Below are 11921 nucleotides of genomic sequence, written 5' to 3' on the forward strand. Positions count from 1 at the left end.
CAAGTGTCTGGCGCAGTTGTTAGACCGCTTACTGCAGCTACAATGGCAGGTTATCAAGATTTAACTGAGTTTGAATGTGGTCGGCGCACGAGCAATGAAACACAGCATCTCAGAGGTAGCGATGAAGTGGGAATTTTCCCGTACGACCATTTCAGGAATGTATCGTGAATATCAGGAATCCACTAAAACATCAAATCCCTGACATCGCTGGTGACGGAAAAAGATCTTGAAAGAACGTGACCAACGACGACTGCAGATAATCGTGCAACGTGACAGAAGTGTAACCCTTCCGTAAACTGCTGCAGATTTCAATGCTGGGACATCAACAAGTGTCAGCGTGCGAACCATTCAACGAAACATCATTGATATGGGTTTTTGGAGCCGAAGGTCCAATCATGTACCCATGATGACTGCACGACACAAAGCTTCATGCGTGGCCTGGGACCTTCAACGCCGACGTTGGACTGTTGATGACAGGAAACATGTTGCCTGGTCGGCGGAATCTCATTTAAAATTGTATCGAGCGGATGGGCGTGTATGGGTATGAAGACAAACTCATGAATCCATGGACTCTGCATGTCAGCAGGGGACTGTTAAAACTGGTGAAGGACCAGTAATGATGTGACGTGTGCAGTTGAAGTGGTAATGGATCCCTGATAGGTCCAGATAAGAATCTGTCAGGTGACTCGTACATAAGCATCCTGTCTGATCAGCTGCATCCATTCATGTCCATTGTGCATTCCGGCAGGACAATGCGACATCCCACCCGTCCAGAATTGCTACAGAGTGGCTCCAAGAACACTTTTATAAGTTTAAAGACTTCCGCTAGCCACCAAACTCCCCAGCCATGAACATTATTGAGCATATCTGGGATGCCTTGCAACGTGCTGTTCAGAAAAGATCGCCACCTCCTCGTACTCCTACGGGTTTATGGACAGCCCTGCAGGATTCATGGTGTCACTTCCCTCCAGCCCTACTTCAGATATTAGTCGAGTCCATGCAACGTCGTGTTGCGGCACTTCTGCGTGCTCGCGGGGGGCCTACACGATGTTAGGCTGGTGTACCAGTTTCTTTGGCTCTTCAGTGTATGTCTAGCTGTTTATTTGCTGTTAAATTTATGTTTCGCTCATATTATGAGTAGCAAGGACTAACATGTTCATTTTCATAAGTTTAAGTCATATATAAATGGAGGCATCGGCCTTACCGCAGTGAATACACCGGTTCCCGTCAGATCACCGAAGTTAAGCGCTGACGGGCGTGGCCGGCACTTGGATGAGTGACTATCCGGGCGGCCATGCGCTGTTGCCGTTTCTCGGGGTGCACTCAGCCTCGTGTTGCCAATTGAGGAGCTACTCGACCGAATAGTAGCGGCTCCAGTCAAAGACAACCATCATAACGACCGGGAAAGTGGTGTGCTGACCACACGCCCCTCCTATCTGCATCCTCAGCTGAGAATGACACGGCGGTCGGATGGTCCCGATGGGCCACTTGTGGCCTGAAGACGGAGTGAGTGAGTGATATATAAATGGCCAGCATGCAGTCGTAACGCAAAGAAATCATATTTACATGGGCTGCAATCTGACTTATTCCACATCACTTAGACAAAAATAATGCATATTACCTGTGGGACATGCGTTAACTACCGAGAGTGCATGACACGCTCATATTGAGAGTGCACGACACCCTCCAAAAAACTAAGTTCTGACATATGCTTACCACCACCAACATGTTGAGGACTAAGACTCTCTGTTACTCGAAGATAAAGGAAGGCAAAGGTACTGACTGTGACGTGGGTGTCTCCCTTTAGTAATCCGATGCTTGTAGCTGCTCTAAGCATCTTTCCTATTGTTTCCCGTCTCCTCGCACAAATAATCCTGTCGATGAGCTGGTAAGTTTGTGATGGTTGCTGGTTCCAGAACTTGTTGCAAATAACAATAACTAGTAAAGGTCACTCCTTGCTTACAAGGGAACCTCCCGATCTCACCCCCCTCAGATTTAGTTATAAGTTGGCAAAGTGGATAGGCCTTGAAAAACTGAACACAGATCAATCGAGAAAACAAGAAGAAGTTGTGTGGAACTATGAAAAAATAAGCAAAATATACAAACTGAGTAGTTCATGCAGAAGATAGGCAACATCAAGGAGACTGAGAGCTTACGGGCGCCGTGGTCCCGTGGTTAGCGTGAGCATCTGCAGCACGAGAGGTCCTAGGTTCAAGTCTTCTCTCGAGTGAAGAGTTTAATTTTTTATTTTCAGTTTATGTGACAAACTCTCATGTTTTCATCACTTTTTTGGGAGTGATTATCACATCCACAAGAAAACCTAAATCGGGCAAGGTAGAAGAATCTTTTTACCCATTCGCCAAGTGTACAAGTTAGGTGGGTCGACAACATATCCCTGTCATGTGACGCACATGCCGTCACCACTGTCGTATAGAATATATTAGACGTCTTTTCCTTTGGAGGAATCGGTTGACAAATGACATTGCGTCCAAATCTTTGTAAATGTAAGTAAAATTTTCACTCCAGGGAAGACTTGAACCAAGGACCTCAGGGTCCACACCTGCTCATGCTAACCACGGGACCACTGTGTTCCTGTACTGACACTGTCCTTGATGTTGCCTATCTTGCACATGGACTACTCAGTTTGTGTATTTTGCTTATTTTTTCATAGTACCACACAACTTCTTCCTGTTTTCTTGATTGATCTGTGTTCAGTTTCTCAAGGCCTATCCACTGTGCCAACTTATAACTAAATCTGAGGGGGGTGCGATGGGGAGGTTCCCTTGTTAGAAGCAGTATAATACCTGAATACGAGTTGGCTACTGTAGATTGCAGTGCACCTCATACTCATAGCTCATTCACAACTGGTTAAATTCGAGAAAGGAGCTGCTTTCAGAAGACATGAAGGGAGTTCAGAAACTCGCAGAAGAACTCTGTTGGCCGGTCGTTGCGGCCAAGCGGTTCTAGGCGATTCACTCTGGAACCGCGCGACCGCTACGGTAGCAGGTTCGAATCCTGCCTCGGGCATCGATGTGTGTGATGTCCTTAGGTTAGTTAGGTTTAAGTAGTTCTAAGTTCTAGGGGACTGATGACCTCAGATGTTAAGTCTCATAGTGTTCAGAGTCATTTGAACTTTGATGGAAGATGGATAAACATAAAAAGGTAAATAACACTCTCGGATTTGGCGTGTTCTACTGGCTGACTGCTGCCTACAAGGCAATACGAGGAGTATGTCGCATCTCGCCAATCGCTTCAGCCGTTGTTGCCACTCGAAGAATGTTGATAGTGACGCTGCTTCTTTTCCAGTTATCTCCTGTGTTAGCTTCACGAGGCTGAGTTGACCCCATTCCTGACCTCCCTACCTCAGAAAAATCCGAGGAGATATCGAGAATTGAACCCGGGTCCTTCCTAAATTAAGGCAGGGACGCTAACCAGGCAGCTATGGAGGCGCTCATGTAGTTTAGTTTGTTAACTTATGGAAAATTTTAGGTAGCAGGTTCTTTCCGAAGAAACACATAACACCCAAAGAGACCAAATACTGTGGTCATCAATCGACACGACTTCATGCACTGTTTCAGAAATAGAGGTCCGTAACTTCCTTGCCGGATGTCTTGCTAGAAATGTATGTTAATTTATATTTAAATGTTATCAGTAAGTACTAGGTTGTTTTGCACAATGTTTTTGTAATTAGTGTGTAACAATTAATATTACAATTATATTTGCGACAACTCGCATGGGCTTAACAAAGATTCGAATAGTACCGAGGAACGTAACAGCCAGAGTATTGTGGCTCTTATATGGAAATTTTCAAAATATTTGATAATATTCCATGTAAAAATGAAGGCTGTTAAATTTGTGTATATCAGGACAAGGGAAAGGGGTGCCTCTGGGCCTTAAAAATAGGAAAATATATAAAAATATTACTTCCTCGTGATAAATTCATTCTGCCTCCTTAACTGAACGTGTTCTCATTACAAAGGTCACATTTGTCAGGTGACGTGACGGGTCAGTGACCCCAAGACAGGTAGAGGTCGGGCAGTACGAGTCGAGCCGTTCCTTTTTACGACCCATCCCGGACCACTCCAGACGTATTCCACTTTCGAGCGGAATGTAGCAGTCGTATAGAAGGACAGCGCTTTCACGCTGAGCTCGTTTACGGGAGAACATGTATCTCATCGCGTATTACTCACACGAAATAACTTAGGGCAAACTTCCATGTATCAACTAAAGGTGCACAACAGTGCCATACTGTCTGTGAGGGAAGTGATAATCTATTGGGAAAAAGCACAATTCCTACACTGGAGCTGAGACTCTGAATTTCAATATTATAAGCTTTGTATCAACAATGAAAGCAGCTACGAAACATTCTGGAAGATCATTGGAGGTCAATATGAGTAAAAATAGCCTTGAGGATATAGCGTATGCTAGAACTATGAATATTGTTGCTGTTATAGAAGTTAGTCATTTATTAACTGAATCAGTGACTGAAATGGTTACCTAAGGTCATGCATGGAATGGACCAGAGGTTATTTGAGGATGAGAGCTTCTGAGGGAAAAGACCTAGCCTTATAATATACATTTTACGCGTGATGAGCCAAAACATTATGACCACCAGCTAAATAGCTTGTTGGTCTACCACTGGACCGCAATACAAGAGCGACTCAACAAGTCCTTGGTGGGCTTTTGGAGGTATGTGACACCAGGTGTCTACCACAGGTCACGCAATTACCGTAAATGGCAGGACGAATGAGTAACTGTAAATATTTTGTCCGTGTAAAAATTATAGAGTGAACTGTTTCCAATCTGTATCACATGGAAAACTCAAACAATATTATCCAGATCAAAACTACGGAAGATTCCTGCTATGTAAAAAGGTGTAACGCGTCTGAAAAGTAAATGCCGCGCGGGATTAGCCGAGCGGACTGAGGCGCTGCAGTCATGGACTGTGCGGCTGGTCCCGGCGGAGGTTCGAGTCCTCCCTCGGGCATGGTGTGTGTGTTTGTCCTTAGGATAATTTAGGTTAAGTAGTGTGTAAGCTTAGGGACTGATGACCTTAGCAGTTAAGTCCCATAAGATTTCACACACATTTGAACACATTTTGAAAGGTAAATGTTACATTGCAGAAAGCAAAAGAAGTACGAATTTATAAAACAAATACAGAGTGAACAGCACGTGAATTTGGGGGGTTGAACAGACCATTTGTCATTACGGTAAAGTCGGACTGATTGTGTTATCATGTACTGCGTTAGTCTCTAGCGCAGCATGCGTTCCGTGTACAAACGAACTTGATTTCTGGCAGACCACGGAAGCTACATATGGTTTATTCGAGCGACTAGTCTCACGTGCGCATCGATTACTCGCAACTGAAGATGAGCCAACTGAGGACATAAAAATGAGTGTGTTTACATATCTGCCTGCGTATGTTGTCTGATGGTGTGACGTACTGTTGTTATTAACAAATTGGCCTGGGGTGATGTGATACGTGGTTAACAAATAGACACAACCCCTTTCTACGCTATCCAGCACCTGAATAAGCCTCCCACACCAGTACCCCATCTACGAAAGAGGTATCCGAAAGACATACCCGAAAGAAAAGACACAAAACATATACGCGTGTATATGCGCCTGATAGCCGGAGTGGCCGTGCGGTTCTAGGCGCTACAGTCTGGAGCCGAGCGCTACAGTCTGGACCGCTACGGTCGCAGGATCGAATTCTGCCTCGGGCATGGATCTGTGTGATGTCCTCAGGTTAGTTAGGTTTAATTAGGCCTCCTAAGTTCTAGGCGACTGATGACCTCAGAAGTTAAGTCGCATAGTGTTCAGAGCTATTTGAACCATTTTTTGATGCGTGCAGTGTGGTTACACACTACGTCCGAACTCTGGCGGGAATCGGGCAAAGCTGCGAGTAGTGAGGATAAAGGGAGCGGACGCTACGTGTTTAATGTGCGACAAGTTGAGAATAAGAGGGGGACGGAAAGCGTGCTTGGATAGCCGAAGCAGTCGGCTTTCGGCCGTGGTCGCGTGCGGCCCGGTTCCGCACGCCGGACAGCGCACCGCAGTTGTTTACTTCCGCGTCGAGGCATTTCGTGTCGTGTAGCGTCCATTACTACTGCACCTCATGGCGCACTGTTACCGCCGAGCGACACTTAAAGTAGTAACATTCCAAGCCGAACGTGCACGACCACCCGCTTATGAAACTGAACAATCCATTCACGAAGAGCTACTTCTGGACCTCCAGGAAGTGATAGGTATTCACTTCTCTATCACTGGGAGTATAGTCTATATTAAGATGAGGACGGAGGAAGCATGTGTGCCGGCCGTTGTGGCTGAGCGGTTCTAGGCGCTTCAGTCTGGAACCGCGCGACCGCTACGATCGCAGGTTCGAATCCTGCCTCGGGCATGGATGTGTGTGATGCCCTTAGGTTAGTTAGGTTTAAGTAGTTCTAAGTTCTAGGGGACTGATGACCTCAGATGTTAAGTCCCATAGTGCTCAGAGCCATTTGAACCATTTGAAGGAAGCATGTGCTGAGGTAGTTTGACAACAGGCACACGGACTCAAGTTCAAGCATTCTGATGGGAATATTGGAGAGGTAACGGTAGATCACGCTGGTTTCGGTCTTCGAACAAAATGGTTCAAATGGCTCTGAGCACAATGCGACTTAACTTCTGAGGTCATCAGTCGCCTAGAACTTAGAACTAATTAAACCTAACTAACCTAAGGACACCACACACATCCATGCCCGAGGCAGGATTCGAACCTGCGACCGTAGCGGTCGCTCGGTTTCAGACTGTAGCGCCTAGAACCGCACGGCCACCTCGGCCGGCGGTCTTCGAACAATTCGGGTCTTTGAAATCCTTTTCGAAGTGCCACAAGACGTGGTCGTCGAAGCTTTCCGACCCTACGGTAATGTTGTGGGGCACATCGCGGAAAAATGAAAGACGTTAACGCCATACCACGTGTTGAATGGTGTCCGCCAAATCAAAATCTAACTCTCTAAACATGTACCATTCTACATGCTGATAGATGGCGTGCCAGCCGGCCGGAGTGGCCGTGCGGTTCTAGGCTCTACAGTCTGGAGCCGAGCGCTACAGTCTGGACCGCTACGGTCGCAGGTTCGAATTCTGCCTCGGGCATGAATGTGTGTGATGTCCTTAGGTTAGTTAGGTTTAATTAGGCCTAAGGTCTAGGCGACTGATGACCTCAGAAGTTAAGTCGCATAGGGCTCAGAGCCATTTGAACCATTTTTTGATGGCGTGCCACCATCGTTATGTATGATGGCCAGCCGCGGACGTGTGCCGGTTGCGGACAAGAGGGCCATGTTCGGTCAGACTGTCTCCGCCGACGTTTGCTCCAGGTCCCGAACAATGACTCAGCACTCAAAGCGACAGTCACTTCTTTACCAGACAGCTACGCCACAGCCGTACGCGGCCCGATGCGTCACTTCAGGAAGCGCCTGTTCTCCCCGAGGCACTCACCACTGGAAATGACGGTGCTGCCACGGCCTCGCTGGCACCATCTCCTCCGACGGCTACGACACCACTAACTCTCCAGATCTCGATGGCCAGCCCGCCTGCTGCGTTGGTCATCGATGTGAGTGCGGTGCCTACCCCTGCTTTTCTTCAGACGGGCGCGACCTCGGACATATTCTGATACAGAACAGCACCTCCGAAATCAGCGGTCGCCCCGAAAACGGAAGAAGAGAAGTCAAACGCCATCCGACGACACACTTCTTCATGTGGCATGCAGGCAGTGGAGCGGATACAAGACAGTGATCTCCCTTCGGGCACCCTGACGACAGGAGTGGCTGCTCCTGATATCCCATCTGAAGAACGATCCCTCCCGACAACGATGGATCCCATGGAGGAGGAGTCCTTGGACACCACTACAGCAGCGTTATCACATCTCGCCCTCGATGAGTGCGACAGTCGCTTGCCACCTATTCCAGTCTCCTGGGCTGATGATGTCGACGATGGAGCAAATCGAGATGGTAGCCCTCCCGTCAGGCAGTGCCCCGTGGGGGCTCTGACCTACCTTCCACCCAGTGATTGTGGCTACAGTGACTGAGTGGATGTTACCTGCCAGCCGGGCATTCCTGCTGGAATATCAGTGCCAATGGTGGAAGCATGACCACAACACTACCGCATTGCGGCGATGAATCTGGCCACCATTCGGGCTTCCCTCAAACTGGTAATATTCCGAGAAACCATTAATGTTGCTGATATCGACATTGCCCTCCTCCAAGAAGTGATCGTCGCTGATTTCTATGACCCCACTAGCTACAAGGCACACATGTTTTTGACAACGGTAGTGGAGTCACCATCCTCCTCCGTTCTGGACTCCCTGCTGAAGATGTAGTGTACCTTCCTAATGCAACAGGTATGGCTCTCACGCTGTCTGGCGTCCGCATCCTCAATGTATATGCACCGTCCGGCTCCAGTCGACGTCGTGGTCGACACACATTCTTTGCTGACGAGGTAACGCCGCTTTTTGAGGATCCCCTGGATGAAATGGTCCTCAGTGGCGATTTCAACCTGATGACCAACTTCCACGTCATTCCCCATGTACGGCCCTCTCCGTCATCATCGATAGACTTCAGCTTGTTGACACATGGACAAAGGTTCATGGCACCTGTGCAGGTTTCACATGCTACACGCCGCATTCATCCAGTCGCCTCGACCGTATATACCTCACACGTTCCCTTGCTGCCGACACTCGATATGCTGAAGTATGGCCTCTGGCTTTATCTGACCATGAAGACTACATCTGTGATGTCGTCCTCGTCCGCCATAGGTGTGGCACAGCGGAGGCCTGTGGAAATTGAACGTTTCCCACCTGACTGTCCCTGATTGCCGACGGATCGTTGAGGATGCGTGGGCCCTCTGTCGTCGACGTCGACCCTCATACACATCCACATTATCCTGAGGATATCCTGCGTGAAAGCAGCTCTATGTAGAGCACTGATGGGATATGGCAAAGACTTCAAAGCATGGCAAGCGAGCACCATGGACTTTTATTATGCGGTGCTTCGTGACTGCACTTCGATGGCATTATCTCCTGTCCATCAGACAACAGTGCATCGTGCTAAAGCGCAGATCACTTCGCTAATGCAGCGACGCTTGGAAGGGACCCTTTTCAGATCATGCACCCGTGACCTCATGCTTCACAAAACGACATCGCTGTACCACCTCCTCACAGAACGCCGACGTCGTCGTCAAGCTCTCATCCACGATGTTGCCGATGCAGAAGGACGAGGATACACTACACAATGCGCAATTGGTCACGCTTTCTGTTCTCATTTCCGCCGGCTGTACGCTGCTGTCCCACATCCCCCGACCTTAATTGAGGAGGAAGCAGCGCTGACTGTTAACACCATGCCAGAGGATGTGGCTCAGGAACTTCAGGAACAAGTGGCCTCCAATGAAGTCCTAGATGCTATCAGGATGGGAGCTGCCAACAAGTCCCCTGGACCTGACGGCCTCACCCTCGAATTTTACAAGTGTTTTTGCTATCTTTTGGTACCTACTTGGACGTTTATATGTCGTGAACTGATGTCACCCACAACGACGATCCCAGCCACCTTTCTGATGCAGCTATCATCCTGGTCCCTAAGCCACATGGGTGATCACGGATCTGTGATTACCGGACAATCACTCTACTCAACAGCGACATGAAAATTTTTACCCGTTTTTTTGGTCTCACGATTCAATAAGGCAGCAAGATACGTCACCTCCCTTGATCGACTTCTCTGGGCGGTGACAACAACATCCATGAAGTCCTTTACCTGGCGCATAAGCATCGCTTGACTTCAGTCAGACATTCGACCGTGTCGACCATACCTTTCTGAAATCGGTCCTCCAACACATGGATTTTCCAGTTAGTATAGTAACAGTGGAAATGCGGCTACAGAGCTGGAACGTCCAAGCGATGAGATTCTGATACCTTTTTTGACGACATGACGTTCTGAACGCACTACAAACGGAATTTCCATTAAAATTTCGAAAAAAAACGTTTGGGTGTTCCACCAATCGGAAGGCGCTAGCGACTCCCGAAATTTTGGTACATAGTCTAATTTAATAAAAAATTAAAAAACGAACATAAACATACAAATAAATAAATAAATAAATAAAAGAAAATAACAATATAATACAAAAAACAAAAAAATGCAATAAAGTAAACTAAAAAAAAGCCGGTGAGGCGACCGCTCGCATAAAGCGGGAAATCCGAGTTCGATTCTCGGTGCGACATAAATTTTAACTTGTCGCCATTGGATTCATTGCAATGTCGGAGCTCCACTGAGCTCCGATTTTATCTTATGTCAAGCCATTTTTATCACGTAGTCTGCTAGAGTGGACTCAACAGCCTATTTGTCTTTGTCTGTAGGTATTCCAGCAAACTGGCCGTATGACGGGAAGCAAATCTTCTCTCCAGCAGTCGCACATTGACGAAAAACAATAAATTAGCTAATGTAAAAGTACACATTTGCTGAGCATCATGTATTGTGTCACTACATGGAAAGCACTTACGAGGCTCTAGATATTTCACGGCCCAACATTCCCTTTAGGTGGTCACAAGCAACGTAAAATAGATTGAAGCAATAAATTCCTCTCTCTCCCTCTCTCGTCACGCAAATACAAACAAAAACACAAACTCGTGCATGGCATTAGTTTTCATAATAAGCGCTGTAGATGTCAACTCATTTTAGCTGAAATTGAATCTGTACCTCCCGGACGGTGGCACAGTCGAAATAATGTGGCAACGAATTGCACGATGTTTTGTTCTGATGTATAAACTATCCATAGTACGATGTCGAAAAATCATAACACCGTTACATACACTGAGGTGCCAAAGAGACGGGTATAGGCATGCGTATTCAACCACAGAGATAAGTAAAAGGGCAGGATATGGCGCTGCGGTCTGCAACGCCTACATAAGACATTAAGTGTCTGGCGCAGTTCCTTGATCGGTTACTTCTGCTCCAATGGCAGGTTATCAAGTGCGTTTGAACGTGGTGTTATAGTCGGCGCACGGGAGATGGGACACAGCATCTCCGAGGTAGCGATGAAGTGGGGATTTTCCCGTGCGATCGTTTCACTGTGTGGCGTGAATATCAGGAATCCGATGAAATATAAATCCTCCGACATCGGTGCGGCTGGAAAAAGATCCTGCAAGAACGGGACCAACGATGACTGTAGTTAATCGTTCAACGTTACAGGAGTGCAACCTTCCTGCAAACTGCTGCAGATTTCAGTGCTGGGCTACCAACAAGTGTCAACGTGCGAAACATTCAACGAAACATCACCGATATGGGCTTTCGGAGCCGAAGGCCCACTAGTGTACCCTTGATGACTGCACAATACAAAGCTTTACGCCTCGCCTGGACCCGTCAGCACCGACATTGGACTGTTGACGATTGGAAACATGTTGCCTGGTCGCACGAGTCTCGTTTCAAATTGAATCGAGCGGATGGACGCGTACGCGCATGGAGACAACTTCATGAATCCATGGACCATGGATGTCATCAAGGGGCTGTCCAACCTGGTGGGGTTCTGTAATTGTGTGGGGCGTGTTGCAGTTGAAGTTATATGTGACCCCTGATATGTCTAGATACGACTCTGACAAGTGACACGTACGTAAACTCGTGCCTGATCACGTGCATCCATTCATGTGTATTGTGCTTTCCGATGGACTTGGACAATTCCAGCAGGACAATCCGACATCCCTCACATCGAGAATTCCTACAGAGTGGCTACAGGAACACTCTTCTGAGTTTAAATGCTTCCGCTGGCCACCAAACTCACCAGACATGAACATTATGGTGTATATCTTTGTGAATTGTAAATTTGTAGTAAGATCTTATGGGACCAAAACTGCATAGATCTTCGGTCCATAAGCTTACACAGTACTTAATCTAACTTAAACT

General features: G+C 47.3%; 1 pseudogene; it reads left to right on the forward strand.

Annotated features, from left to right (window-relative positions):
• The first annotated feature begins 1190 nt into the window (after positions 1-1190).
• LOC126185656 (5S ribosomal RNA) lies at positions 1191-1308 on the forward strand (annotated as a pseudogene).
• The last annotated feature ends 10613 nt before the right edge of the window (positions 1309-11921 follow it).

The sequence above is a fragment of the Schistocerca cancellata genome, chromosome 4, assembly GCF_023864275.1.
Source record: "Schistocerca cancellata isolate TAMUIC-IGC-003103 chromosome 4, iqSchCanc2.1, whole genome shotgun sequence".
Classification (NCBI taxonomy): Eukaryota; Metazoa; Arthropoda; class Insecta; order Orthoptera; family Acrididae; genus Schistocerca; species Schistocerca cancellata.